Here is a 14,399-nt window from a genome sequence, read left to right on the forward strand (position 1 = left end):
TGGAAGATTAAATATATCTTTAAAATAAAAGTGATTTAAAATCAGTCTCAATTAGGTTAAGTTGCACTTGATGTGATTTCCTTTCTTCAAAACTTTGTGTATTAACTTCATTATTTGATTTGACTATTGTGTGCTTTGCATATGAATATATTCATGTATTAAGCTGTCTGAATTAATTTAAATATGATATAACGTGGTTAACACTAATAATCTGTTTTGACAAATTGAAAGGAAAAATACCTTAAAATTGAAGACAAAATATATAAAAATTTTTACATTCTCAAGAAATGTGTTTCCTTGGCTAAAAGAGTGTATTAAAATTGCACAGGTGAAATAATTCTTATAGGAAATTTCATTGTAATGTGTATGGAATAAGCAAGAGTGAGAATTTAGGACCAAAAAACAATGGCCACAGTATTGTAGATTACATTGAGAATATGCTTTTAATTTTAGAACTATCTGCCAATCTTAGAATCTACTTGCTTTTGAGAGGAATTTGTGTATATTGAGTGCGATTTTTTCCTGAACCATCTGATAAACAAGACCAACAGCTCCAGCAAATACTACTGGAAATGTTGATATTGAAGTATGTATGAATATAATCGCAGGGAGTCTGTGTCTTTATGCTGAAGCCCAAAATGAAACTCATTATTTCCCACCTGTAGACTGGACAGGGCTTCCTCCCACAGACCCTCTCCTCCAAGCAAGTAGACCTAGATATGGTGCTCTTTTGGCAGCTTCTCTCAAGAAAAGGGGAAGAGTAGGGGCGCCTGAGTGGCTTAGTCATTAGCATCCAACTTTGGCTCAGGTCATGATCTCATGCTTTGAGCCTCAAACCTCCCACTGGGCTCTCTGCTCTCAGATCAGAGCCTGCTTTGGATCCTCTGTCTCCCTTTTTCTCTGCCCCTCCCCAGCTCACTCTCCCCCCCCCCCAAAAAAAAAGTAATAAACACACACACACAAACAATAAAAACAAAAAAAGAAAGCTGGAAAGTAAAATGGGGAAGATATCCTTATCTCAGAAATTCCTTTCCCAGATATTCTGATTCTGCCATTCTCTCCTCTCCACTTTCGATCTAAATGGAAGAGAATGTTAGGATACAGCAAGATCCAGAGTAGCATGTTATGAGGTTAAGTTGCAAAGTGCTATTGCACAACAGTATGGATCTGGCATTTTTGTACAACAGTAATGAAGGCCTGTGAAGTTAGCACAGAACACCTGAGAAATGGCATGTACTCATGAGAAAGAGGTTTGGAATCCAAGGTGGAGCCTGAAACAATTGAACAGAGTGAATTAGCTGATTCATTAGTGTATTTATTTGATACAATACAGATTCTGTTAAAGCCCCATATTGTAGAGAAGGATAATCTATCAACACAGGAGAGCCTGGAAGAAGAAATGAAAAAAATAATCACACTAACAAAAGAGACCTGGGGGCAGGGAAGAAAACATCATGAGTGCTTCCTATTCCTAGTTTTTTCATATCTTTAGGAACTTATTGTTTTATTTGTTTCCCCCCCACCCTTTTCTGACACCTCTTTTTCCTTCTCTTCTGTCCATTTTTCTCTTTGGATTTTGGTGCTTTGCTAATTTTATTTCAACGTTTATTTATTTTTGGGACAGAGAGAGACAGAGCATGAACGGGGGAGGGGCAGAGAGAGAGGGAGACACAGAATCGGAAACAGGCTCCAGGCTCTGAGCCGTCAGCCCAGAGCCTGACGCGGGGCTCGAACTCACGGACCGCGAGATCGTGACCTGGCTGAAGTCGGACGCTTAACCGACTGCGCCACCCAGGCGCCCCTGGTGCTTTGCTAATTTTAGGAATCTTTATATATTAAGAAAATTAAGCCTTTGCTGTGATTTGCTTTGCAAGTAGATTTTCCCCCATGTGGTCATTTTTCTTTTGACCTTTTTAATGGTTATGTTAGGCACATAATTTTATTTTTTAAAAATAGAAAATTACAACTGTTTCATGGCTGGTGTGAAAAGTGTGTATGCTTGTGTGTGTGTGAGAGAGATTCTCATTCTGTTTCAGCAGTATGAACTTTGATGGCGTATGAAATTATTGAGCTTAGTTAATTTTCATTCACAATCATTCCCATCGGGATTTGACTTTGATTTAGGTTTTTAGGTAATTGGGGCATGATTTGTAACCTAGCTTAACATCTATTTTGCTTTGTTTGTGTTGTATATATTTGTAAGAACTGCTGGGATTCTGTATATTTAGGAGTTTAATTAGAGCTTTTTGAATTGGTGTATGCAAAGGAAACCTTAAACAATAGGTTTTATACACTTTTATGGATATTTTTTTCTGTGTAGCACATTTTATACCTTGACAAAATAAGCAATTTATGATATGCAACAATGATTAGGTATATTATCCCTACCCACCAATTTTTAATTTACTAATATTTCATATCCAACATTTTAGTTTTCGGATAGATGATAATATCATTTGGAACGTCATGGGTTATTATGCTCTTATGTCAACCTTAGCGATGTAGGTCATAGTGAACTCTGCCTCTACTTTCTGAATGAGATGCTTTCAGTACTGCTCATCAGAAACATTTCTAAATAGATATTGCTTACTTTCTTTAAAGCTTAAGTGAGAGCTTTGTTACATATAACTTTTGAAAGTTCAAAGTAATAAAAATAAAAATGATCATATAAACTGAAAAACAGTTAAAATTACTATAATCTGATAAGGTATTTTAGAAGCTCTTAACTATAGGGAATAAACTGAGGGTTGCTGGAGGGGAGGTGGGGGATGGGCTAAATGTGTAATGGGTATTAAGGAGCGTACTTGTTGGGATAATGTTATATGTAAATGATGAATCACTAAATTCTCCTAAAACCAATAGTACACTATATGTTAACTAACTTGAATTTAAATACAAGTTTGGAAGACAAGTAATGAAAGAAAAAGATTTTAAAAAGTGGTATTTCAGAAGCTTGTAATTTTATTAACATGGCTGTTTTTATTGCTGGACAACCTCTGTGCAATTAACCATTTCAACAAACCATAAAACTTTAGAGATTAAAATAATGTTATAGTCTAGAATTGATGATAAATTTATGCTATCCAGCCTAGTATAACTACAACTGAATTGACAAGAACTTTATCTGCTTGCATTTTCATTAATTTACACCATATTTGAAAAATCAAGGGTAGAAGATGGATTTTAGCTTGGGTAATTAGAGCCAGTGAGAAAGTGAAAATTATTTCATGAGGTTCAGGAACTAATCACCTACTGAAAGTTCTAATTAAAATATAAGAAGTATTCATTATGCTATTATTGATGAGTAATGAAGAGATAAAAACCTTAAATAGGATCTATTTTGATATTATTTTTTAATTTTATTTATTTATTTTGAAAGAGAGAGCGCAGAGAGAGAGGGAGAGGGAGAGAATCTCAAGCAGGCTCACACTGTCAGCACAGACCCTGATGCAGGGCTCAATCTCACAAACTGTGCTATCATGACCTGAGCTGAAATCAAGAGTCAGATGCTTAACTGACTGAGCCACCCAGGTGTCTCTGATATTATTTTTCATTCTTATATTCAGGATAAACTTGGCAAAAGATAGAGACCATGTTTGGTGGAATTGCTATTCTAGTGTTTCATATAGAGGGGACAAACTGCAAGAGATACAACATTTTTTTTTCACTTTCATTATCTAAAATTATGAATATTTTTTCTTAAAAATACATACATCATATCCTGTACTTTTTATAAGCTAATTTTCTCTTTGTGCACTTCCTCTCTTTGGAGGGAAACATAAAGGAGTATGTGCTGCTTCACTAAAATTAAGAGACCAAAATATCATCCAATAGGAGTACTGAGCCTTAAAGCCTTATTATGCAGATTATTTGTTATCTAAATACAAATCTGGATTTGGGGTCTTTTAAAATAATTTTTAATCTGGGATGCCTGTTTCTACGTCTTCATTGGAAATGTTTTGATCCATTCAGCTGTAGTAAATAAGGATCCCTGGGCAAAAACAAATAGGTTCTATACAGCCTCTTCAGAAATGAAACTATTCTAAGTGGTTCCTGCTAACCTTCCTGCTGCAGTTGGTAAGCCCAGTCTCTTTCTGTTCTTCCTATAATATCCAGACTCATTCTTTTAAAATAAAAACCTTGACCATGTCATGTGCCTGTTTAAAACATCCTGTACTCCGCATCATGACCTCCAAAGCCTATGCTGTCTGTCTTCAGAATTCCTTGATCACTTTCTGATTCCATTTTTATTGCATTTTAATTTCTCTCTTCCTCATCGTGATCCATCACACTGGCATTTTTTTTTTCATTTCTTCAAAAACAATAAACATATTCCTGCCTCTGGTGATGTAAACCTTGTTCCTCACTTTGCATGAAGCACTCACTTTGTCATTATCTCCAGAGCTCACTTGTCCATTTGATGTAGGTCTCTGATGAGATGTCCTGTCTGAGATGCTTTCTTTAATAACTCTGTGAAATTGATGTATTAACTCCTTCGATATTCAATTTCCTTACCCTGTTTTATTCTTTTTACATCACTATAATTAATTTACATTTGTTTCCTTTTTTTCTCTCTCCATTAGAATGTAATTTGAATGTGTGAAGAAACTTTGCTCTTATGTTCATACTTGTATCCACTATACATGTTTGATACATGAGTGCTTTCTAAATATTTCTTGAATGAAGAAAATAATGATTGAATGAAAAAAAATGAATAAAATGGTCAATGAATTATCTGTAGTTTATGCAAGAGGTACTGACATTGAAAATCAACCTAAGAAAATTCTTATGACTATTTTGATGAAATTAACCTTTATATGCCAAAGTTAAGTTTTGTTTCATAAACATTGAGGCCAGATTCTTCTCCCTTTTTCCATTCAGTTGTTCTGTTTTATTTTGGTTTGGTTTGTGGAGGGTATAGTGGAGCTTATCCTTTAGTTCTGAATTGCTTATAATAACTTGCATCTGTGAACTCTGTTTCGTCAACTCCTCTTCTCTATGTGGTTCTAGGTTAGAGTTGGCCAAAACAGAAGCATATACAAGGTTTAGATGGGAAAAGTGAAGAGGAAGCCATTGCTCCTAGATGATTATGATAGGGTGGCACAAATGCAGATATGCCAAAAAGGCTTGAGCTTCTAGCTTGTCTTCCTAATGACTGGCCCCACTATCCAATGGCAAGGCAAGCCAACCATTTAATATTACCCTATGGTTTCCTCACAGGTAACAGCTTTCTCAGACCACACTATGAAATTCTTCATGGATACACTGGGCTATCAGATATCCATAGCTTTTGGGCTTTTCCGGTAAGCTGTTAAATGCCCACTCATACCATTACTTCCCTCATTTCTATGAGAAACACCTTGTTCCTTTAATACTATTAATGGCTTTTTTTTAAAACTAAACTTTTATAAAACTTTTGTAACTGAATATCAGCCATCTGTCATTATACTTCTTTATATTGTTTGATCCTGGCTGCTATAGATAAATAAAACCTCATGAAAAACAAGTCATAATGTATACATATTTATATATGCATATGTGTGTATAGATAGCAGAACTTTATAAGAAACTGTTAATTAAGCCTAAAAATAATATGTTATAAAATCTCTTCCCCAATATTCACATTATTAGAAGAGCCTTCAACAATATTTTATGACTCTAAAGTGGATACAAATTCTATTTTTGTGTTTATAAGAGGCATAATCATTGAATCCAGTGAAACTTGTCATAGCACATTGTTCAAATTTTCTGAATTTCCAAGGTAAATAAAAATATATTACTGAATTAGAAAACCTACCAGTGGTCTATTTAAAATATGTAATATAGGGTCCTGGGTGGCTCAGTCAGTTGGGCATCCAGCTTTGGCTCAGGTCATGATCTCACAGTCCATGAGTTCGAGCCCCGCCTTGGGCTCTGTGCTGACAGCTCAGAGCCTGGAGCCTGCTTTGGATTCTTTGTCTCCCTCTCTCTGTGTCCCTCCCCTGCTCATGCTCTGTCTGTGTCTTAAAAATAAATAAAAACATTAAAAAAATAAAAATAGAATAAAATGAAATACAGAATATATTTGATCTTAAAACAATCCCATATTCGGGGCGCCTGGGTGGCTCAGTCAGTTAAGTGTCCGACTTCGGCTCAGGGCATGATCTCACGGTCCGTGAGTTCGAGCCTCGCGTCGTGCTCTGTGCTGTCAGCTCAGAGCCTGGAGCCTGTTTCAGAATCTGTGTTTCCCTCTCTCTCTGACCCTCCTCCATTCATGCTCTGTCTCTCTCTGTCTCAAAAATAAATAAACGTTAAACAAAATTTTTTAAGCAATCCTGTATACTTCTAAAATCTGTTCTACCAGATCATTAAAGTACTTTCCAGATTTAGTTGAAAAAAAAAGAAAAAAATGAAATATTTTTGTCTGCCATAAAAAATTATGCTATTAATATTTAGAGCAACATGTGGTGAATTTGGTCTTCTTTCTCTCTTTCTTTTTCTACTTGAGATTATGCTGAGTGTACTAAAATACAATTTGTTTGGACATGTGTGTAGCCACATCCTATAACTTTACATTGTTTCTTCATTTCTTTCTCCTATCTTTTATTTTAGTCTTTGAGAGCGAATAATGGTCTACTTAGAGTGTTTTGTGGTGAATCTACCTAAAGGTATATTTATCTATACCTCCATGTGCACACATACACACTTATTTGTGAACATATATCCTATCACAAAGTTGTGTCAGCTTGTTTTCATTTACTCATATATCTAAAAAGATTTATTGAATGTTACTTTGGGGCATGCATTATAAATATATATGGGTAGGTCAAAAAGAGATTCTCACTTCCCCACTAAATAATCTAGTATGGATAAACAACTAAACATAAGATTGAAGTGAAGTGTGGCAAATGCAATTAAGAGAAAAATACAGTGATTGTGCAAAGTTAACATACTGATATGAGAGTACCTGAATGAATGTTATTTCAACTGCAGTTTGACTGAAGGTTAGAACGTACCTGGATTAAGTAGAGTGGAGAGGAGAAATGTTTCTATCATAAAGTCTGAGTGAAAATGCAGGGATACAAAAGCATCTTAATATACCTGGAGCATGGATTAAGAGTGTGGGATGGCAGGCAACAAGGGAGATCAAAATCAAAGGAAAATTAACAAGATTTGGATGGAATTTTAGACTTTATCATGAGGGCAATGAGGATATATATAGAAAATGACATAAAATATTAAATTTTATTTTCAAGAGGATCATCTGGTTGCTGGGTTTTAAATGGTTAGGGAGGAAGGGACAGCCTGGTGGCAGCGAACCCAGTTAGCAAGAGATAGATTCCTAAACTCTAGTAGTAAGGACGGAGACAATAGTTTGTATCTGAAAGGTATTTAAAAGGAGATTTGGTAGTTGATGGCTTGGGAGAAGTGCTTGAAGAGAGAAGTCAACTTTAACTCAGATGTCCAGATTGGGCAAGTGGTCAGAGAGAGGAGAATTCTATTCAATGTGGGATACAGAAGGCAGAGTTCTTTTTCGTGGCAATGGAGATGAAAGATAGTGTAGTCTGTAACTATTCAGTAGGATTTTATACGTCCATGGGTACCTAATTAGAAATGTCCCATAGGCAGTCGAGAAGATAGCAGGTGAGGAGTTGTCTGGAAGGAAACATGGTATTAGGCTTTTAAAAATTTATAAGGTATAAAATGTGATTGTTTAATATACATGTACATTGTGAAAAATTGACACAATCAAGTTAATCACCACAACCATCTTACATAGTTACGTGTGTGTGTGTGTGTGTGTGTGTGTGTGTGTGGTGTAAAAACACAAGATCTTCCCTCTTAGCAGATTTCAGGATTTCATGTATACAATACAGTATTATAAGCTATAGCCACCAACTTTAAGGTGTATAATATGTTGATTTGATTTATATATTGCAATATGATTACTTAGCATTAGTTAACACTTGTATCATGTCACATAATTACTGTTTCATTTTGTGGTGAGAACCATTAAGATCTAGTCTCTTAGCAACTTTAAAGTATATAGTACAGTATTATTGACTATAATCACCATGATATGCATTATAGCCCCCAAAATTATTCAACATAAAACTGGAAGTTTTTACCTTTTTGCCAACATCTCTCCATTTCATCATTCTCTAGTCCCTGGCAGTCATTGTTCTACTATCTGGTTCTATAAGCTCAATTTTTTTAGATTCCACATATAAGTGAGATTATATAGTACTTGTCGTTCTCTGTCTGGTTTATTTCATTAGAATAATGTCCTCCAGGTTTGTCCATGCTGTCCTGAACGTCAGGATTTCCTTCTTTTTTTATGGTTGAATAACATTCTATTATGTGTATTATAAATGTGGGTTTTCCCCCCAAATTTTGTGATTCATTTGAATTTTATACTGTTTTTGTCAGAAAATGTGCATGAAATGATATCAACATTTTTATATTAATTGAGACTTCTTTTGTGGTCTAATATGTGATCTATCGTGGAGAATGTTCCATGTGCACTTGAAAAGAATGTGTATTCTGCTGTTTTTGGATGGAATGTTGTGTGTGTGTGTGTGTGTGTGTGTGTGTGTGTGCGTGTGTGTGTGTGTATGTTAAGTCTATCTGGTCTAATGTGTCATTTAAAGACACTGTTTCCTCATTGATTTTTTTTGCCTGGATAATCTATACATTAATGTACGTGGGTTGTTAAAGTCCCCTACTATTATTGTATTACTATTTCTCCCTTTATGTCTGTTAATGTATGATTTATGTATTCAGGTACTCCTATGTTGGGTGTGTAGATATTTATAATTTTATATCCTTTTGTTGGATTCTCCTTTGTAATTATATAATGCTCTTCTTTTTCTCTTGTTACAGTTTTGATTTAAACTTTATTTTATCCAAGTATTGCTACCCTGACTTTTTCCACTTCTGTTAGCTGGAATATGTTTTTTCCCATCCTTTCATTTTTAGTCTGTATGTGTCTTTAGGTCTGAAGTGACTTTGTTATAAGTAGCATAGAGAATAGGACTGGTTTTTAATCCGTTCTGCAACCCTATGTCTTCTGTTTGGAGCACTTAGACCATGTACAATGAAATTAATTATTGATATACCACAAAGTTCTTTGTCTCTTCTTGACAGTCCAGTGAGCATCTTTATGATTATTACTTTAAACTCTTTTTCAGGCCTATTGCTTGTCTCTGTTTCATTTAGTTCTTGTTCTGACGTTTGTCTTGTTCTTTTGTTGACAGCATATCCCTTGGTCTCTCCATTTTGCTTGAATTTCTGTGTTTGTTTCTATGAATTCAGTGGAATAGATATTTCTCCTAAACTTGAAGGAATTTTCTTGTGTATGGTTGTATGCTTTACAGATTGTGTGCCTGGTGACTTTGACAGGCTTGCTAGAGCTCTGTGTGACATGGGCTGGGTTCCTGAGGCACTTCATGCCTTGGTGGGATGGCTGGAGTGAAGGGGGCATGGAGCAGGGGAGTCCCAGTCTCTCTGTGCAGGTGGCACCCTGGAAATACAGCTAAAAGTGAAGTGGGTGCAATCCAGGATATCCTGGGGTATTCAGTGCAGGGAGTGTTCTGATGTGACAACTGGAGCTGTGGTTGTTGCAGGCTGGGATATCCTGGTGTGCTCCATGCTGGAGACATAATGGTGGGGTGGCTAGAACCGAGGCAGGATGCAGGCTGGAATGTTCCCAGGGTTCTCCACACAAAGGTATATCTTGGAGAGCAGTTGAAGCCAAAGTAGGAACAAGCAAAGAAGTGCCAGATATGTGAGGGGTACCCTAATAAGCCATCTGGAGTTGAAGTGGTGTGAGCCTGAGGTGTTTGGTGGTGCTTTGTGTCTGAATCACTTTGGCATGATGGCTGGAGCTATAGTGAGTATTGTCCAGGAGTGTCCCAGTGTGTGCAATACTGGTGCTGCCTTGTTGGGATGTCTGGGATTGGTGTGGTTGGGCTTACTGAGTTGGTAGGCCAGCTAGGGCACACAGACCCTGTTCCCATCCATGCTCTCAAGGTTGCGGATTATAACCATGGCTGTCACCAGTTCCTTGGACCCAAAAAGAGTTCCAGCAGCTCCCTTGCTATCTGGCAGTGTGCTAGGGCTAATCACTTTATATTCTAGTTTCTCTTTTAAACCATGCCTTTGTTTTTTCTATACCCCAGAATGTGTGGGGCTGGTTTAGGCTAGGGGCTCAGAGCTTGCTGAGGTAGCTGGCAAGCTATGGTACTAAGAACCCTTCTGTAGTCAGCACTTTCAAGATGGAGGGGAATGTAAATCATGGTACTTGCCAGATGCTTGGGCCTAGAGAAAGTTCCAGCAGGTCCCTCTATACATGCTTGGCAGAGTTCTAGGGCAGAATCCTTTATATTCTAGTGTTTCTTTTAAACTGTAGGTTTTTTTTTTCTATACCCCAGGGTATCTGGGGCTGGTGTGAAGGAGGACCCTGGGGCTCAATGAGGCAGCAAGCCAGCTATTGTGTCCAGACCCTGTTCCCATCTGGGTGTGCTATTAAGGTGGATTGTAAATGTAAACAATGCATACTTAAAGCTAAAGTGAGTCACTTGTAGGAAGATGATTGTTAGGTAATTAAAAAAAAAACAATTTAGCTACTCTTTTGATTGTATAATTTAACCCATTTATATTTAAAGTTAATTATTGATATGTAAGAACTTACTATGGCCCATTTGTTGTTTTCTGGTGTTTTATGGTTTCTTTGATCCTTGTTTTCTCTCTTGCTGTCTTTGTGCTTTGTTAATGTTTTGTAGGTGGTTTGGTTCTTTGATACTTTTTCTCTCCCTCCCTTCCTCTCTCTCTCTCTAATTCTTTCTTTCTCTTTTGTGCATGTAGGTACTAGAGATTTCTTATTTCTGGCTTCACACAAAATATCTTATGAGTATATTTTAAGCTTATAACAACTTTACTTTATTCATGCAAATTCTATACTTTTACTCCCTTTCATATTTCATGCTTTTTGTAAAAAAATTAAAAAAAATAATATTTATTTATTCTTGAGAGACAGAGCATGAGTGAGGGAGAAGCAGAGAGAGAGGGAGACACAGAATCTGAAGCACAGAGCCCGATGTGGGGCTCGAATCCATGAACAGTGAGATCATACCCGAGCCGAAGACAGATGCTTAACTGATTGAACACCCAGGTACCCCTCATATTTTATGCTTTTGATGTTACACTTGCATCTTTTTATATTGTGTATCTATTAACAATTATGGTAGCTATAATTATTTTTAATAGTTTTGTCTTTTAACTTTTAACATACAGTTACAAGTGAATCACACACACATACACACACACACATCTCAGTGGCCTTCTTTGGGGTTATTACGGTGAAATCCTTATCAGGCAAATTCATAGAAATCCATTTTTTGTGGGGTCAGCTACTAGAGTTTTAATATTACAGCATATTCTGTTTTTTTTTTCTTTTTTTAAGTAGGCTTCACATCAAGTGTTGAGCCAAATGTGGAACTTGAACTCATGACCCTGAGTTCAAGACCTGAGCAGAGATCAAGAGTCGGACGCTTAACTGACTGAGCCATCCAGGCACCCTGAATATTACAAAATACTCTTTTAAAATTTTTTTATGTTTATTTATTTTTGAGAGAGCGATACAAACAGAACATGAGCAGGGGAGGGGCAGAGAGAGAGGGAGACACAGAATCTGAAGCAGGCTCCAGGATCTGAGCTGTCAGCACAGAGCCCAATGTGGGACTCAAACTTACGAACTGTGAGATCATGACCTGAGCTGAAGTCGGATGCTTAACAGACTGAGCCACCCAGGTGCCCCCAGAATATTTTTAATTTGACCTACATATATTTACCTTTACAGTAGTTTTAAACTTTCATATTTCTAATTAGCATTCTTTTGCTTTAACTTGAAGAATCCCTTTAGTATTTCTTGTCAGGTAGGTCTAGTGGTAATAAACTTCCTCAGATTTTGTTTATCTGGGAATGTTTTTCTGTGTCCTTCATTTCTGAAGGGCAGGTTTATTGGGTAAATTACTTTGGTTGGCAATGTTTTTTTTTCTTTTAGTACTTTGAATGTATTGTCCCATTCTGTCCTGGTCTGCAAGTTTGCTGCTAAGAAATCAGCTCATAGTCTTATAGAGGTGCCCTTGTATGTGATGAGTCACTTTTTCCTTGCTGTTTTTAAGATTCTCTATTTGTCTTTGACCTTTGGCAATTTGATTTAATATGGGGCAGGACTGCTCCCAGACTGCATATGAGAAGGGCTGATGCAGTGTCACAAAGTTCTGAGGTAGGGCTGAAATCAGAATGCCAGCCTCATGGACACAGATGGGTATGTCTCCTACCTGGTTACTGGGTGAACAGAACTGGTAGTCAAAAGGGAGGAGAGCCAGCTCCATGGGCTGCTTCAGGTTCCATAGCCAGGCCTGAGGTTGGTAGGCCTGTTATCTGAGGCATGGGTAGATGTGACTCTTACTGGGTCCTTTGGTGGTAAGACCAAGGCCAAACAGGGCCGTAGCTGAATCCATAGGATCTAAGACTCTAGCTTTGTAGCTAGGACCACATTCAGTGAGTTTGCCACCTGGGTATGGACCTGCCTTCTTGTAAGAGATCTCCTGGTGTTAGGTTCCACAGCTTCCTACCTGGGTCCCTAAGCTCTCACAAAAGTACTTTTGTCCATGGCTGGCTGGCAAATCGTTGCTGCTGGGAGATTTGAGCAGGGAACCTCCTATTTTGCCATCTGGCTGAGGTCACTCTCCAGGCTTTAAAGTTTTAATTTAATTCTATTTTTATGTGAGATATATTTATCATGATTAAATGTAGATTGACAGAAATGAGTAAAGGACAATGAAGACCTATTTAAAACTTGCCTCAAAGATTATTAAAGAGGTCTATATGCTTATAATTGTGTCCAAAGTACATAAATTGAGTTAGAATCAGTTTACATTGATTTGGTTTATTCTTTTAAAAAGTCTAGAAAAATTGAATATTAAAAAAAAAGCAAAACTTGTAATTATCAAATGGCTAAATAGATTTAATTTCTTCTCTAAACAAGATTAAAACTGGTGGTGTTTTCTTCCAAATTTTGTGAATATCATGTACACACACACACACACACACACACACACACACACACAGATATTTCTTCTCCAATAAATTCCTGTTTAGCATAAACAACTCATTAAGGATTACATTTCTTTGAAGATTGAAATATAATTTCTTCTGTTTTACTTGTTACATTCAAATTTTTTGGATACCCATTTTCAATGGCAGTGCCAAGAAATGTTAGTTACTGGATTATTTCCCAGATTCTAGTTTAATATGTACCTAACATCTTCCAATTTCAGTATAAAAATAAATTCTAAATCTTCCTGAGTCAGTCAGCAAAATACAGGTACTTTTGGTTATTGCCAATTCCACATCCATCACCAGAAGCTAGAAAACAGACAGGGATGATTTCATGGTGAGAGTATCATAGCTATGATCATGCAAATGATCTAAATGGGCAAATGGAAAATCAAGTGAAAAGCCAAAGTGATATTTTCCTGAGTGACTAAGCAATTTGGAGATTCCAGGTTAACATAAACTGAAGAAGGAAAAAGACGACTGGGTGGTGGCAGGGGGCTTGTGTCCTCTGATGTAAGGCAAACACTTTCGACAATAAAAAAAAAATATTCATCACCCATAAATGCTATAGCTTTTATTATTTTCATAAAATGATTTATAAGATGCCACAAATTTTTAAAAAATGGATCATAACTACATTATGGAGAGTAGTTCTCCACTGTGTGTCTCTAAGAGGAATTTTAGTAGGGAAGGAGAGGGCAATAAAGTAAATACTTGACTTAAGTGTTTTGTTTACTTGCCTTGAGGGGTTCTGTATTCCTTCAGAGGTTCAAATCCTAAACCTTGTTTATATGTCCATAAAATGACCTCAAATAGAAGAATAATTGATGCTAATGGTGTACCTTGTTTTATTTTTTGTTTTGTTTTTCTACTGGCATATGTAGAAACTGTTCAATTTGTCCTTTACTTACATAAGAACAGAAGACATTTATAGCCTACTTCCTGACAATCTTATCAAAGTGCTTTAAACTATGAAAGAAATGCTTATAAAATAGGAAATATAGTGCTTTCTATGCATCTGCTTCTTTAGAACACATAAACCTTTATTATATGTGTGCATACTGCACGTTTTGGAATATAACTATTAGTGTAATTTATTAAACTATATTTTTAATTTTTTTAGTGTTTATTTCTGAGAGAGCCAGAGACAGAGTGTGAGCAGGGGAAGGGCAGAGAGAGGGAGACACAGAATCCAAAGCAGGCTCCAGGCTCTGAGATGTCAGCACAGAAACCCACATGGGGCCCGAACTCACAAACCATGAGATCATGACCTGACCCAAAAGTCAGACTCTTAA

This window comes from Leopardus geoffroyi, chromosome B1 (genome assembly GCF_018350155.1).
Source record: "Leopardus geoffroyi isolate Oge1 chromosome B1, O.geoffroyi_Oge1_pat1.0, whole genome shotgun sequence".
In the NCBI taxonomy this organism is placed as follows: domain Eukaryota; kingdom Metazoa; phylum Chordata; class Mammalia; order Carnivora; family Felidae; genus Leopardus; species Leopardus geoffroyi.